Source organism: Fistularia commersonii, chromosome 4, assembly GCF_037954325.1.
Source record: "Fistularia commersonii isolate RoL2024-O1a breed Wild chromosome 4, RoL_Fcom_v1.0, whole genome shotgun sequence".
Classification (NCBI taxonomy): domain Eukaryota; kingdom Metazoa; phylum Chordata; class Actinopteri; order Syngnathiformes; family Fistulariidae; genus Fistularia; species Fistularia commersonii.
In genome coordinates this window covers 17,154,446-17,170,305 of record NC_141287.1, presented here as the reverse complement: position 1 = coordinate 17,170,305, position 15,860 = coordinate 17,154,446, and positions in this window count along the sequence as shown.

The window sequence follows — 15,860 nt, the reverse complement described above, 5'->3', positions numbered from 1 at the left end:
AGGGTGAATGGAGTGAGTTGACACTGCATGACAGTGAAACAACATAATAAAAAATACATGAGCGCATGAATAGGAGCAGGCGCATAAATAAATAAAATGGGTGGCCAAAACTGGATAAACTGAATGACAAAACGGTGAAAGGGGAGGGGGGGACGCACACACAAAAAGATATTTAACACGCCAGATTAGCATTAGAATGCCATCTACAAACCAGAACAATTGATGAATAGGTTTACCGGCCAAGAAAGAAATGGACTAAATGCCTTTTGAATAGATAGCCTATGTTTTTCTGTCGAGACGGGGGACTAAATGGGAAAGGTGGAGATGGAACTATAGAAATAAGTGGGAGGAAAAAACTTTTTTCTCATAAAACGTTTTCTTTTCTTCTTCTTTTTCCCACTCGTGAATTCAAGGTTCCAAAAAAAGTGAATTACACATCCCAGGCTGAGAAAATTCTTTCTGATTTTATTCATTTATTAATCTATTTACAATGAAGAACTTTTGATATTAGGTCTGCATGAAGAAGGACATAAATGACATCATATCATAACATGTCATTAGTGAGTTTTTGGAGGTGAATGGATGACAGTTGACATGGTGAGTAGCGTCAGGGCCTCTGCGAAGTGTGCTGAACAATGCAGACACACAAACCTGCCCTGACGTCCACGTATTCAGACAAACTTAATAAAACGTAACCATCTATCTGTCTTAAAGTAGATGCCGTGAGGAGCTGCTCCTGAACCGAGTATATTTGTACTGACTCTGGCGAGTTACGAGAGATAAAGGAGATTCCTTATGCAAAGGCAAGTTTTATTCTTTTTTTTTTAGTTTGTTTCAGTAGAGTCCTGAAGAGGTAAGTTTTTTTAATTAAAGCCTCTCATAACGTCAACTCCAAAATGAGGTATATTGCCGATTTGTCCAAGTTGTCAGCATCCTCTACGCTCCTGATATCCAAATGTTTCTGTATGAGAGACCGGTCCGTGTTTTGATAAGCCCCCCGCGTCTGATGCCCTGATATCATTATGTTTCGGTGTTAAACCCTTATATGTGCCTGTAAGACATTTGTAGAAGTGAGATTAGGCAAATTAACATACATATGTATCAGCGGTTCAACCATGTTGACCTTAAAGGGATGTACAATGGTTTCCTTATCCCTAATTCGCCCTGGGGCTGCCCCACAACCATGTGGATTATCACCTGGCTTCAATGGCTTGAGATGGATCATTTTAGTTTTTTTTTTTTTTCCCCTAGACATGAATAATACATCCATAGTAGTTCTTTGAGGATATTTTCCCTATTTGTTTGCAGAAGTCAGCTTCTTGCTCACCTGGTTGTCAGAGCATGTGTATGCTCTGTGCAGCGCTGAGAGGTATACAGGCAGCACTGGCTTCTCTGTTAGGAACCTCAAAGAGTCTGATCACTGACTTTCCATCTCATTTTAGGCAAATCAAAGTGTGAAAAGTCTCTCCTGAAGCAATATCTCCTTCATCAGGTTGGGTCAAGAATGTTTATGAGGGCTGCGTGCCATATTACCTGTAATCTCCAGAGTATGAACTGGTGTATTTCTTAATTCTCTATGCTCCCAGGAGGGAAAAAATGCTGAAATTATCTTACATTGCACCTTTTCTGCAACACCTCAACATGGCAAATCAAAGCCTCAACACCATACATGTCACTGTGCCCAAGGTCCCCGAGAGAAATGAGAAATCTGTGTGTACAGTACAGTCGATCCCCCATAAACAGGCCACACAGCCTCTGAAGTCTGACTTTGCCTTTAAGAAGTCCAAGTTTGTTAAACAGTACATAATGCAATAAGTCGATGGACCCCTGCTGGAGTTCAGAGGGGGTACGCTTGAATTAGGTTGTGGGGCCACCGGGTGGCCGAGGGAGGGGTGATAGGTTGGGGGCCACTTGAGGTAATGGTGACTTCTGCAGGAGAGACGACCGAACGGCACTCATAGATGGCTTGGCATTAAAGAAATTCATGTTGCAATTGAAAATGAGCACGAAAAAAAATATGCATTCCCAACCCCAACTTTTATTTTAAGACAATTTTTTTTTACAACTGATGCATCCATTTTTTAAACCCTTCTCTGGAGCGGAACAAGACTAATGTGGAAATGAAAATCTTCTATTTTGTAGATATTCTGAACTTGATCTATTTTTCTGAGTTTCTTTTTACATCTGTTACATCATTTCATCGCTAAAATGACATTTCCAAATCCTGTGAGGGTTTGTTTGTTATGTTGAAAGATCTGAAATATATTCCTTATGTGTATTTAATGTAACACAGCTTTCCCAGCTGCCTCTTCAAATTATTTTTCTTATTTGAATTGGAATTCTTTGTGCAACTGCTGTGCTGTGTGGTTTAACAATAAACCAGACATCTATAGGTCATTCTAAATGGCTGGAAAATAGACGTGTTGGATAGCGAGGATGCAAAAGGATATACGCTGTGTATTTCTCAGTCTATAGATGATTTTTGACCATGAAAAACAAACAAAAAAAACATGCATTATTTCAGTCATAGGCCAGATAACATACAAATATTTTCATTGGTATTTACAATGCTCCTCTCATTTCCAAGGTCATCACTGCAATACTTTTCTTTGAATGGGCTTCATTCCAGTTTCAGTCCGTCATTCTGTTTATTGTCTTCATAGATGTAAAGTGGTGGTGGATTTAGGATTATGTTACAACAAATACACAACACAATACTTTGAAATAAAATGGCATTAACCAAAAATAAAACACATATCAATCAAGGAATGGATACACATTATCAGCAGAATCACACATTGTTTCAGACACGTGGGCACTTTTTTATTCTGTCCGCACTTTAATCATTTCAGCTAACGGGGAGACAGAGAGATATTTAAATGGTTTGAACTCTCATTTTGCACATATCCGGCATTAAGATCCATGAGTCCGCAGCAATGATGGGTGCAAAGCAGAGATGATTTTAACTACTTCAAAAAATGTTTTTTTCTGTTAAAGACAATATAAATCGACCTCGAGGCATTTGTTTTTATTTTTTTTTACACAGATAGGGACCTGCAGAGAGCAAAACGGAGTCGAAGGCTCCCGCTGCTGTTTGAGGGATCTCACGGCACTAATGGCATCATCTTTATATATATCATGATTTCACATTAACATTAAAACACTGGAAAGCCTTGTATAACTGATTAAAAGACATCTTATCTACAGAATATAGAATCTTAGTATATATACATATATACGTATTTATCTGTATCTCTCTCTCCTTATATGTGTGTGTGTGTGTGTGTGTGTGTGTGTGTGTGTGTGTGTGTGTGTGTGTGTGTGTGTGTGTATGTAATTTGCCTATTTATATCTAAAGCAGTAAAATGTAGACCAACAACAGACCATGCCTTTCTATGCTATTCTCTATATTCACACATACTGACATACACCAAAACACGCATATATGTTATACATATAAGTATACATATATCCATGTATGATTCTTGATTCTATATATAAGATGTATATTTGATATTATAGATGCAAATCTACATGTGTACATGTATACAACTGAATATAAATATACCGGGTATGTATATGTTATTATACATATAAATTCAACTATGAACATGTATATAACTGGCCAGAAAGTTGAAGGGGAAATGGGAGACACAGAATTTGTGGGGTGACACAATTGAATTTATGACAAGATTAGAGTGTTTCAAAAGATCACATAGCTGCTAGGTAGCCACTGAAATCATTAAGTTAATAACTCAAAACACGAGGCATAGGCTTATTCTATGAATCCATCAATAAATTAGAATAATATCTGAGAGCAGCCAAAAAAAAAAAATCTTTAAACTGACATGACATTTTTTGTTCCATTTCCAAATGACCGCTGGCAGAGAATGCTGGCTCTGGTATTAATTCTCAGGTTTTCAAGGAAAAATATATCTATCATAAGTAGAAATGATGAAGTTGAAGAGCTGATGCCCTCAGGAGCAATCACAAAGAATTATATCTTTCTATAACACAGGACACAGGCAAAAGATAAGTACCTGTCAGTTGGCATACTCTCTGCTACATGTGCCTATCAATGAAAGAGATTATTTTCTCCATTACAACAAAGATCTGGGGGCTCTAAGATTGCACCTTTAATGAGAAGGAATGATTTCCTCCTGCACACTTAGAACCACACTCCAAGTGAGTGAGCTGTAATGCCATCAATTTTCTCTCTCTCTCTCTCTCTCTCTCTCTCTCTCTCTCTCTCGCTCTCTCTCTCTCTCTCTCTTTCTCTCTTTCTCTCTCTCTTTCTCTCTCAATTTTACAAGGACTTATTAAAATGAAGTATTGCCAGCATTAATTCACAGAGATTATTTATTACATTTTAACAGGATTATGGCATGCAAAGCTTGATTCGGGATTCACACCCTGCATTGTAATATGACGATTTAGCATTCATATTTTGTGGACTTGTTGTAATTAAACCTGGAAAAATAGATCATTGCCAAATGATATGTCTCTTCATAACTGATCTTCAGACGGAAACCTGGATTTGGACGGTTCTGTCATTCTCTACTTCTTTTTCTTCTACTGAAAAGATGCTGCTCTAAACTCCATGCCAAAGAGGAGATGGAACTTGTTATTGTTATCGATTTCTGTCAGCTATAGTTCTGGTTTAATAAAGCCGACTGTGGTTTGATGTTTGTACCCCCACCACATACACACACACACACACACACACACACACACACACACACACACACACACACACGGCTCATGGTTTTACAGTCCCGGCAGTAATGCAATGGAACAACTCTATAGATTCTTTGGTCTTGACAATGCAGAGTATCGAATGTATGAAAACAGAGCAATAATACTTAGAGAAACCGTATCATATGCAGCAGAAAATCCAACATGTCTATAATCTCACAACATGGCCCGCTCACGAAATGCAACATTAGTTATACTGATGAACAAGCATGACTTCATACCTTAATTGGGAGGCAATGTGAAGGTCCTCAGAACCAATCTATTATGAATGGTTCTAGCAGACATCATATGCAGGGGTCCTTGAGACATTCCATACTCTTTAGCCACATCATTACATTGTGCCTAGTCACATTGTGTTTTCCACGTTCTTTGTTATCACAAAAGGGTTACACTGAAGGTAATGACTTCTGAACGCGGTATTCATGTTTGCTCTCCTTGTGTGGCGGAAGAAAGGGGACTTATAAAAGGACGCGAAACAGGGAAATTACCAAAAGTTTGGCCTTTGCTCTCATTGTGCATCTGACAGAAATGTTGCAAGGCTATTCAAAAGTACTGAAATACCACGAAGACCGCAGTCCGAATAAGATTCCTTCTCCTTTGATTTTATTCTGACTTTTCCTCGTCTGCGGACAAACGGGGTTCCTTGTTTTATCAATGAAAAGAGGACGTATGCTACCAGTTCCTAAAAAAGCACGTCGCATTGAACTTTGCTGGTGCGGCTGTGATAATGTTCTGTGAGAAATTCTGGACTTATCAGCATTGAAGTTTTTTTTTTTTTTTTGTGAAAAATAAAGGGTGCATGGGTGATACAGAGGAAAGAAACCCAGGAATTGCATCTTTCTTTTTAATCCTCTGAGAGATGACACCCATACAAACTCTTACAGGAGACACAAATGAACCTGAATGTCTGAGGCAAATATCTGCACTTTAATATTAGTGCAGGCAGGTGTAAAAATATACGCGGCAACATAGAGCAATAATAAGGGATTTATGTATGTAGGGCGCAAAAGACGCGCAGAGCCGATGCCTGGTGCTGTCAGGTTCACTTTCCTATTGCATCATTCACCGTGCCGGTGCACAGCAAAGCCAAATATGGCAGGATCCTCTATTTCTCATACCTCGCACATCACGATCTCTTGTCAGGCAAACAGATGTCGGGGCACCGTGGATTGTTAGATGTTTGTGTGTCTGAGTAAGATATGAGTAAACAAGTTGAAATAGTTCCCTCTTAATTTGACGCACAATGTATCTTGACAGCTAATTCACTCCATGTAGATTCAACAGCCACATGTCACAAGTCAAGTCCTTTCTGTGCAAACAAGCAAGTGGCAGGAAGCTAATAACTTCATATCACCACTCATTGAACTCACATTGAAACAGGCATTTCTGCGTGTCCTGTAATACGATCTCCTCATTCTGACCCAACGTAACCTTTTCCCCGTACAGCCAATGTATGCAAAGGTGATAAAAGACCACAAGTGAATGAAGTATGTGTAATGTTGCAGCCAGCAGCGATTACAGGGGTAACATGAACACTTGGAAGCTACACTGAGACAAGGCTTTTTGTGCCTCCTAAATTGCTGGACAGCTCCGGGGCTGACATTTAAAACATAACATCACCAAACAAAAACACATTAAAAGAGAAAAGCTGAGCAGGTGGCTTTAAGCAAAAACCTGAAATTCAAGTTTTGGCAAAGGCAACTGACCCAAATTTCCTGTCCCTTCTTCTCTTTAACATGCTTCTGCAAGCCCGGGCCCTGGGGTGACGTATCCCTTACACAGGGATTGCCAGGGCATTTACATAGCATGGTTAATGAGAGATCAACACCAGCATGGCGCCTTGAATATAAAGCTTTCTTGTAAAAATAATGAGCGAGCGATTGATCCATACTCAAACAAGCCGGTTTGCTGAGTTAATACCAAAGGCAGATTATAGCCAGTGCCAAAAGTGCCCTGGCGTGCGACGCCTTTTGCTTAGAGGGTCCCCAAATTTGTCATCACATTAGCACATGGTCAAGGAGTACATCCTACCACTCTCATAATCTGCTTTCCTGCACAATTAGCCTTCTATAATAAGGCGGCAGCCTGACAGCCAGCAGGGAGAAAAGAGGAAAATCACTGAGTTTCACATAAGATGGGTGGATAATTTGCTGCTACTGAAATATAATAGTCTAAAGTTATTCTCTCTCCGACTCATCACCTGGTACTTGTCCTCACATTAGGTCTGAACATTTAGACAACATGGAGGGTTGCTTTTCTTCACTGTCTAAAGCATCTATTACACTTTGATAAAGCCATGCCAAAGAGGGTCTGGGGGCCGGCCATGGGGTGGGAAGGTGGGTGCGCGTGCGTGTGTGTGTGTGTGTGTGTGGTGGTGGTGGGGGGTGGTGGCGGTGGTGCCCGTGGCCTGTATAGATGTGTGTTAGCTCGGAAAATCTGAGGAAATCAGATGATGGAGGACGGCAGAGGATGGCAAGTTTCCCGAACAAAATAATAGATAATTTCATTCTGACAAAAGCGGGGGAAACTATGGGCAAAGGAAGAAAATAGCAGGAAGGGATGGAGAAGGAAAGGGGTTTGAAAAGAATAAGAAGAATTCAGTACTGCTTCTTGCAAGGGAAAAGAAAAAAAAACATTGATGACACCCGGTTCCATTCTTCCACTCTACCCTTTCTCTGCTCCTCGCCTCGCAGCACGGCGGGCTAAGCTGGGAGCTGTAATGTCATTAAATTGCAAATGCTTTTTTTTCATTTCCGACACACACTGTTTACTTATCTGGCAAAAACATATGTTGGAAGGAATCCGTTAAATTCTGTCCATTGCCTTGGGTGAAAGTGCAATAGAAACGGGCCCACTGAGCTCCTTCTGTCGTCTCCTTTTAGCACTTTGCCTTATCTACAAGGCTGCTTAGCAGCAAACTGACGAGTTCAATGAAAAATGAAGATACAGTGCAAGATTAGGGAAGAACAGTGAGGGGAGAAATGCTTGGAGAGAGGGTCATCCCATTGCAAATGATTTCACTCCTCTCCATCTGCATAAATGACTATTTTTAAGGCATCTCCAGCGTCTGTATATTTTTCTCACTCTGCCACACATTTAATTTCACGCCCCGTGTTCTGAATATGCTTAAATGCATATCTCTGATGCACCTTTAAGCCAGAGGAAAGAGGATGGGGGGGGGAGTAGTGGGGAGGGCACGAAAGCAAAATTAAAGATAAAATGGTGTGATTTGCACTACAAGTCTATTACTTTATGGCATTTACATATAGTTTACCTCTGCAATTCCAAGATTTTTTCTCTACCACCTTCCTATCAGTATTTGGGCTTGTATAAATATGTATAAATCTTTGTTGAGAAAAATAGAATTCCTGGCTCTGCACTGGAAAGTTTCAAGGGTGCACTTTCTTGCTTCAACTTGTTCCCTTGCTTCTATGAGACTGTCAGCATATCTGCTGGGGGTGTTCTACCCCGGCTTGCCCTGACAAAGGCGCAGGCTTCAAGCACTTTGTGCCCCGTGATCCCCTGATACCCCTCCCCTCGTCGGATGGAGTGAGGCGCAGGATCCCGGGTTGCGACTTTGCCGTGGCCTCAGGAGAAGGGCCTGGCAAAACTTGACGAAAGTGAGAGGCGGCCCCCCCCACCCCGACCCGTGTCAGACAAACGGGGGTGGGGATCGAATCTATCATAACATAACTTTTTGTCTGGTGTACGTCATGGAGGTGTAACAGACTCACAGGGCGCCCCGGAACCGCTCGCAAACCTCTCAAAGGAGCTGGGTGAATAGGGAGGGCTTCCACGACTCTTGCCGGCGCGCTATCGGGTGAACGTGTTGTTCTAGCACAGTGAGGAAGTTCGAGCTCGGGGTGGAAAAGCCCGCCTCTACCAATACAGAGGAAGATGGCTGTGGATTGGCCTGGGAATGAAAAGGACAGGGAGAGACTATTCAGAGCACGATTCCTTTCCTTCATTGTCTGCCCGCTCAGATTTGAATACGCTCACTCAAAGCAGACAGGGAAAATGCTTCAGCCCCGTGCATTGTTGGCTTACTCTCTTCTTTTCTATTTGCAATTAAATGCATTTCAAATGGAACAACTGTACAGAAAGCATTTCTGATAAGGGAGAACTCCATTGCCTTTTACCTCCTTTTGTAATGGCTTTGCAAATTTTTGAGTGCTTTTATTATTAGAACTGCACAATCAAAACATATCTCTGAATAGAAAATGCCATATAACTTAAGTGTTGCTTCATTGAAAATTAAATTGCATTTAAATTTCATTTTTAGCCCTCTGTATCCCTCCCTTTTAAAGTCAGTCTTAGTGTTTTCAGTTCTGTGGCTTTGTATGCAACATTGTGCGATGACAGGACCCTTATGTCCTGAGCAGTATCACAGGCACTGGTCCTAAGCATGGGATGAGATCAGTCAATTAGAATTAATGTCATTTGGTCATTTACAGCTAAACACCCTCCATGTGTATTGTGTTTGCTTTGTGTGCAAAGCATCAACTGCAAAACCAATCTCATCCCCCAGACATGAATTTTTGGAGGATTTGAACGCTGTAAATAACTCCAAACCCTCTCTTACGAGGTTTACCCCTGGAGCACTTTGTAACTTATCAGGGCTGCCTTGTGCCTCCTCTAATGCTTGCATTATGCTCAAATGTAAATCGGTAAGCTGCCAGAGAGGTGGGCGGGAATCACTGAAGAAAGAATCACTGAAGGGTCTAGCCAATATTCTGATTGAGGCATAGCAAAATAAACAGTATAGTTTTGTTTTTTAGAAGCCGGTTGAATAAAAATATATCACACCACTGTGTAATATTTTCAAACAATTATTCTTCAGTGTTACACCTTTTCAAAGATTTTTGCTTCGGCGGGAGGGGAAAAAAAAAGTGAAAGTCTTGCCTGCAAAATTCAATTACACGTGATAAAGTTTGAGGGTTTTCACGTTCGAAATACCAACACTTATACTGTCGCAGAAGAAAACTTTAATATATTCCAAGTGAATGATGCCCAAGGGTCTGTTTTGTACTTCTAATTTCCATCTCTAATGGTACAAGAGACTGATTAGTAATTAGGACAGACTCATTTAAATGCATGTAATGAGCATTATAGGTTTCCCATATACAGTTCTCTTCGTACTGATGAAAATGGATAGCATCTTCATCAATTTGAACGCATATTGACCTTTAATGGCAATTAATCTACAAAACAGTTCTTCATGCTGTTTGTCCTTGAATTGGCTTTATACTGTAATGAGTATATCATTGGATCTCCCAAATAATTGACCTCAAGCGTGTTTTCCAGCATAACTATTAATCTTATTTTCCAGTGAATAATTTGATCAGTTTGCTGGAGAACTGGCTTATACAGCCGACAAAGTAGTGCAGAAGGATGTGTGGCCCCTAGATATTAATTTGGAGATGGATAGGAGTCTTAAAGAGGATTAAAACTCTATACAGGCTACTCATTTCACATGACTGCATACCACCCAGTCCACTGTATATGCTCTCAGTCACTGCTTGGCATGGTTGAGATTTTAAATGGTGACAGTTAAAGTACAAAGATGTCCAATCCCAGACTATTTCATGGCATATTTGGTCGAGCATCCTGAAGGAAATGCAGACAGTTAGGGCCAGTCATCCCACTGATCCAGAGCCACCAGGAACGGCAACACTGCCCCCCTGCTAGAGCCTTTAGATACTGCATTCCCTTCCAAACTGCATTCATCTCCCACTCAATATCAGATGTCCCTTATACCAATATAAAGTATAATACAACTGCTGCTACAAATGCAGTCAATGTTGATATGCCATCTTTTTTTTTTGTCTGGATTTACACAACAAAGACTGGATTTGGTGAGGCTTAAAAGGTCCGGAACGTAAGATGCTATAAAGAAAAATTGAGAGCAAATGAGAATAAAAGCTGGATAAACCACAACAAAATAGGGGTAGTCATAATTATTTTAAGAGTAGAAAATTAACCAGAATTAAAATTACTGGACATTTTATATTTTGTGTGCTAGGATTTTTTTTATTTTTGGTTCCGGTTCTCTAATCTAAAATAAGATGAGTAAAATGCTTTAAACTTACGGTGAACAATCTGGAAGTAAAAATAATTTTTCAAAGTTTATGTTCAGCCTAATATTTAATCTGATCTGTTAATCTCAAAGAAAACAAAACAAAACACTGTAATCATATGATTTAAATCAAGGTGTTATAAAACCTTTTGGAAGTGTTATTTGCATTTGCATCGGGGTAAAAAGTCCTCCATGTTCCCTTTTAAAGTATAATATGAATATGGAGGAGAGAATGAAAAAGCCATTAGATTTTGTTGAGTGGCTCCTCACTTTGCATTAATTCCAATACCACAAACCACAAACAACGAGAGCCGTTTGAATCTGTTTCTTTTCCCCAGCAGCCTAAATTCTCTCCCGTTTTACCTCAAATGTACCTTGAGTGGCTTTAGTAACATTTATGAAAGGCGTCCTATTATTTAACCATTATTTTGAGAGTGGGTTAAGTGCCAAGTGCAATATTCACACCAGGCTTTCAAGAAAATGCATTTCTCTATCCACATTGTTACTGATATAATGTCACAAACGAATAATCGTCTCCTCTTGACATAATTGTTTCATTTATTTCTTTCTTCAAAGAGGCATTATGGACATAATTTTGTGTGCACCATTATGCTGTATCCTCTAATTATATGATATGCAAATCTAAATCCATTACAGCAGTTCTGTCTTTTGTAGCAGATTTTCATTACTTCTGTTCAACATTTTAGCAGATCAAGTGGCAGCAAAAAGTATAAGATTTAAATGTTAGTAGGAAAAAGAAAAAGACATTTTAATTTTCTTTATCAGGCGCAATCATTTTATGAAGACGGTTTTCACTTTTGTAGTCTTGCAGGCAGTGATGTTCACAAGCCTTCACAGCTCTCTGGCACCATCCTGTGTTTCAGTGGGAATAATGGATTCTATTATTTACACATTTTAATGATTCCCCCCTTTTGGCTTAACAAATCAGCTGGTCAACACGAAGGAATCAAAAGTATCTGAAAGAAAAATAACGGTTCAGTTGGGAGAATTCCACATTGGTTCCAGGTTTGGTCTAGCGGGTGACCGGCTACAATCATTCCCTCTTATCTATTTGTGCTTGAGGATACACGTCATAACAGAGAAGAAACGCATTAAAGGAAAGAAAAATGAATATAAAAAGCAAGTAAATGTGAAAAATATACAATGGAAGTTTTTAAACTTTACAGTTTACTTCCAAATATTTGTCTATTCTATCCAGCTTTTTTAGAACACTTATTATTCAGTCCTCAGCTCAGTCACTCCCAGTGCTGCACCTGCTGTTTTTTATCTTTAAGCACAATTAAAAAAGAATCCCATCTCCAAATACTTGCTATGTTTGTTAAGCGTGAGGATGTTTATATATGTTTATATTTTTAGCTCTAAATCTTCAAAGATGTGCTCATGCATAAATGTCAGTGCAGGGTGTCACCGTCAGGGAAGTGTGTGCATGAACCCAAGTTCATGTCGGAGGTGTTCCGACTCATTTATGACAGTGTGTTTTTATCTTTCTTCACATTGCACTAAATCAGTTTGCAGGGAAAATCAAATGAATGTGCTTTTAATGTGAAAAGTATACTGATGTTATCTTCCCTTTGATTTGATTTGAGTAGAGGTTTTAGTCTTCCTATTTTTACCTCATGTGACAAACTGTGGCGAGGAACAATCGAATCGTTCTCCATAAACATTCATCTTTTTCACTAATTATCCCCACCTTTACACACTCACGTGTTTTCTTAAATGAAAATGAAATAATTACAGACACATTCCATTTGACTCCATGCAGGAATTTCTCCCCCCCCCTGCTAATCCTGTTAAGTGCAGTGAAACTTAAAGGTCTGTTGTATAAAGGACTCAACGGTCACACGAATTTTCTCAAGAGGCTGTGTTTATGTCTACTCCCTGTTTCAAGCCACAGATGTACTTTTCAGGTTACCTCACTAAAGGTACATGAATCTCCATTCCTTGAAAAGGCTGATGCTGAAACTGTAAGAAAGTGCATGTATCAGATTAAAATTTTAGAGCCCTTTTAAGCATTTTGGGAATTTGATATCATTTGATCAAGATATGGATATAAAAGGTATAGATATAAAAATGAAATGAGAGTAAATACCACCATACGCCTGACATGCGACTCTAGGTAATTTAGAGTCCATGACATGATCAAACAAACAATGAGAGAATCAATCAAATAAAACTCTCACGCTTGTTGTTCAGGTTGAATCAGACTTGCATCAACTGTAAATTTTTCCTTGTACTCAAACCACCAGCAGTCACATGAGAAGCTCCTGGAATGAATCAGGAGGTCAGAGAGACAAATCTGAGCGTCAGGGGTTCCGTCTTTTTAAAACATCTCTGGATGTGAACAAAGGTTGCTTGAAGAGAAACATAATCATAGTATTTCCAGAGGGTACTGACAAACACATGATAAAACGCAAATCATGACGACTTTTAGGAACACAGAGCAAGTAATTATTCTATCTTTTATCACATGTGCAACTTCACATTCTTGAGAGCACATGCAGGTAGTGATTTGAGGTATAAGTACTTCAAAAATAATTGAAAAAAATGAATCATAAGAGCCCTATACACGGGAATACACTGGACAGCGCTTTTTTTCGCCTTCAACTAAACATCACCAACACCAAGGAGGTGATAGTGGACGAGCAGACCGATACCAATCACCATCCAGGGTGAGGAGGTGGTGATGGTGGACTCATACAGGTACCTCGGGGTCCAGGTTAACAAAAAAACGGACTCGACTAATAACACAGATGCCCACAACAGGAAAGTTCAGAGCAGGTTATTTTTCCTGAGGAGACTGAGGTCGTTTGGTGTAGCGGGCTTCCAAAGACCTTCTACCGGTCGATGGTAGCCAGCGCTCTCTTTTTTGCTTTAGTGTGCTAGTGGGGTGGTGCTAAGACCGGTTAGGTCAACAACTCATCCAGGATCTAGTCATCTCTCGTTCGGACTATTGCAACTCCCTCCTTGCCGGCACCCCAGCGGTGACCATAAGACCTCTGGAGCTTATTCAGAAAGCGGCAGCCCGCCTGCTGTTCAACCATCCCAAATTCTCCCTCACAACTCCCCTTCTTATGTCCCTTCACTGGCTCCCGGCAGCCGCCAGCATCAAGTTCAAGTCCCTGGTACTCGCCTGCCGGGCAGTGAATGGGACAACCCCGTCTCAGCTCCAGGTTATGGTCAAGCCACATGTCCCAACTCGTCCCCTCCGATCTGCCACCTCTTGGCGACCGTCCACCCCGTCACTCAGAGCCCCCGGCTGCCGATCGAACCGGTCTCGGCTCTTCTCAATCTTGGCTCCCTCGTGGTGGAACGAACTCCCAAAAAAGGTCAGAACAGTGGAGTTGCTGCCAATCTTTGCTGTGAGCTGAAAACATACCTCTTAACCAAGCACTAGCCTACTAATCTCACTTAGCCCCCCCACCCAAAAAAAAGAAAAAAAAGGATGTATGTATATGGGTCTGAGATGGCTATTTGGTTCAGCGGGCACTTCTGACCTCCAACAACTGATACTTTGGATATTCGATGACTTAATTGCACTTCTTGTAAGGCGCTTTGGTTAAAAGCGTTTGCCCAATGACTGTAATGTAATGTCAATATGCCCAAAAAGCTGGTGAGGAAAGCCCGCTTGGTGGTGGGACTAAACTTGGACAGCCTGAAAAGGGTAGCTTAGGGGAGGATGAAGGATAACTTCGAGCAGACCTGGACAATCCTTCTCACCTCCTGCACGACAAGCGGTGGCTGATGGGCAGCTCATTCAGCCAGCGGATCATCCCACCCCGGTGCAGAAGCGAATGCTTCAGACGCTCCTTTGTGCTCCCAAATATCAGACTGTGTAACAGCAGTCTGGACCGCACACAACTCTGACCCGCCGGAGTCACATCTGTCCACTGACTGTTACCAGCAACTGTGACACACTCATGTCACTTTACTCCTGTCCTCATGTAGCAGTTCATACATTTTTATCCCTTTACTGTTGTCTCTGTCCTTTTTAATGTCTCTATTTATTGTTATTGCAATTGTTATTATTTAATGTCTTTTGATACCTGTCCTCTGCCCTGTGCTGCTGTGGGGGATCAATAAAGTATTATCTTATCTTATCTTATCTTATCTTATCTTATCTTATCTTATCTTATCTTATCTTATCTTATCTTATCTTATAACTCCAGGGTAATATCAGGTTTGATGTAAATAGACAGATTGTACTTTTTCTACTGTATTTTAAAATCTCAGGAGTAATACGTTTATACTTTTGTAGAATACATACAATACATACAATACATACAATACATACAATACATACAATACATACAACACAGACAATCAAGAAATAAGAAACATCATGGAATATTTATATATCAATGACATCATCTGGGTCTTATGAGCCTCACATATATCATGCCAATTTAAAGAAAAAAAAAAAGGCTGTTTTAAGGAACTACAAAAGAGATCATTGTAAAGTAAACCTGTTTAGTGAGGGGAACTCAAATGGAGATGCAAAAATACACAAGAATACAATTTTGTATATGTATGTATGTATGTATGTATGTATGTATGTATGTACTGTATATGCTTGGTGCACACACAAACGCACACACATATAAAGACCCACAAAGACAAAAATATGATATCATATAATTGATATGACAAAAGTACATAAAGCTGAAAAAGCCCATAGAGGGACTTGCAATGATCACCCTTTGCTAGGAATAAAAAAAAACATTTGAGTATATTTAACAGAATCAATTCTTCTATCTCAGGGGCTATTTGTGGCTTATTCTTCCATGGGTGATAATTTATTTGTTGTCGGAATGAATAACTATGTTACTTTAAATATTCTTGATTTCCTTGGTTAGATGTTGTTTATATTTTGAACGACAAGTGCTATATGGCGTGGAGCTTAAAGATGAGGGACCCCACCGGGCTCGCATTCTGCTCCAACAGGACCCACAGTCACCGTGTGCCTGCCTCACATGCACAGCTCACGGTGTCAGCTGAGGAGGGGAAGGGT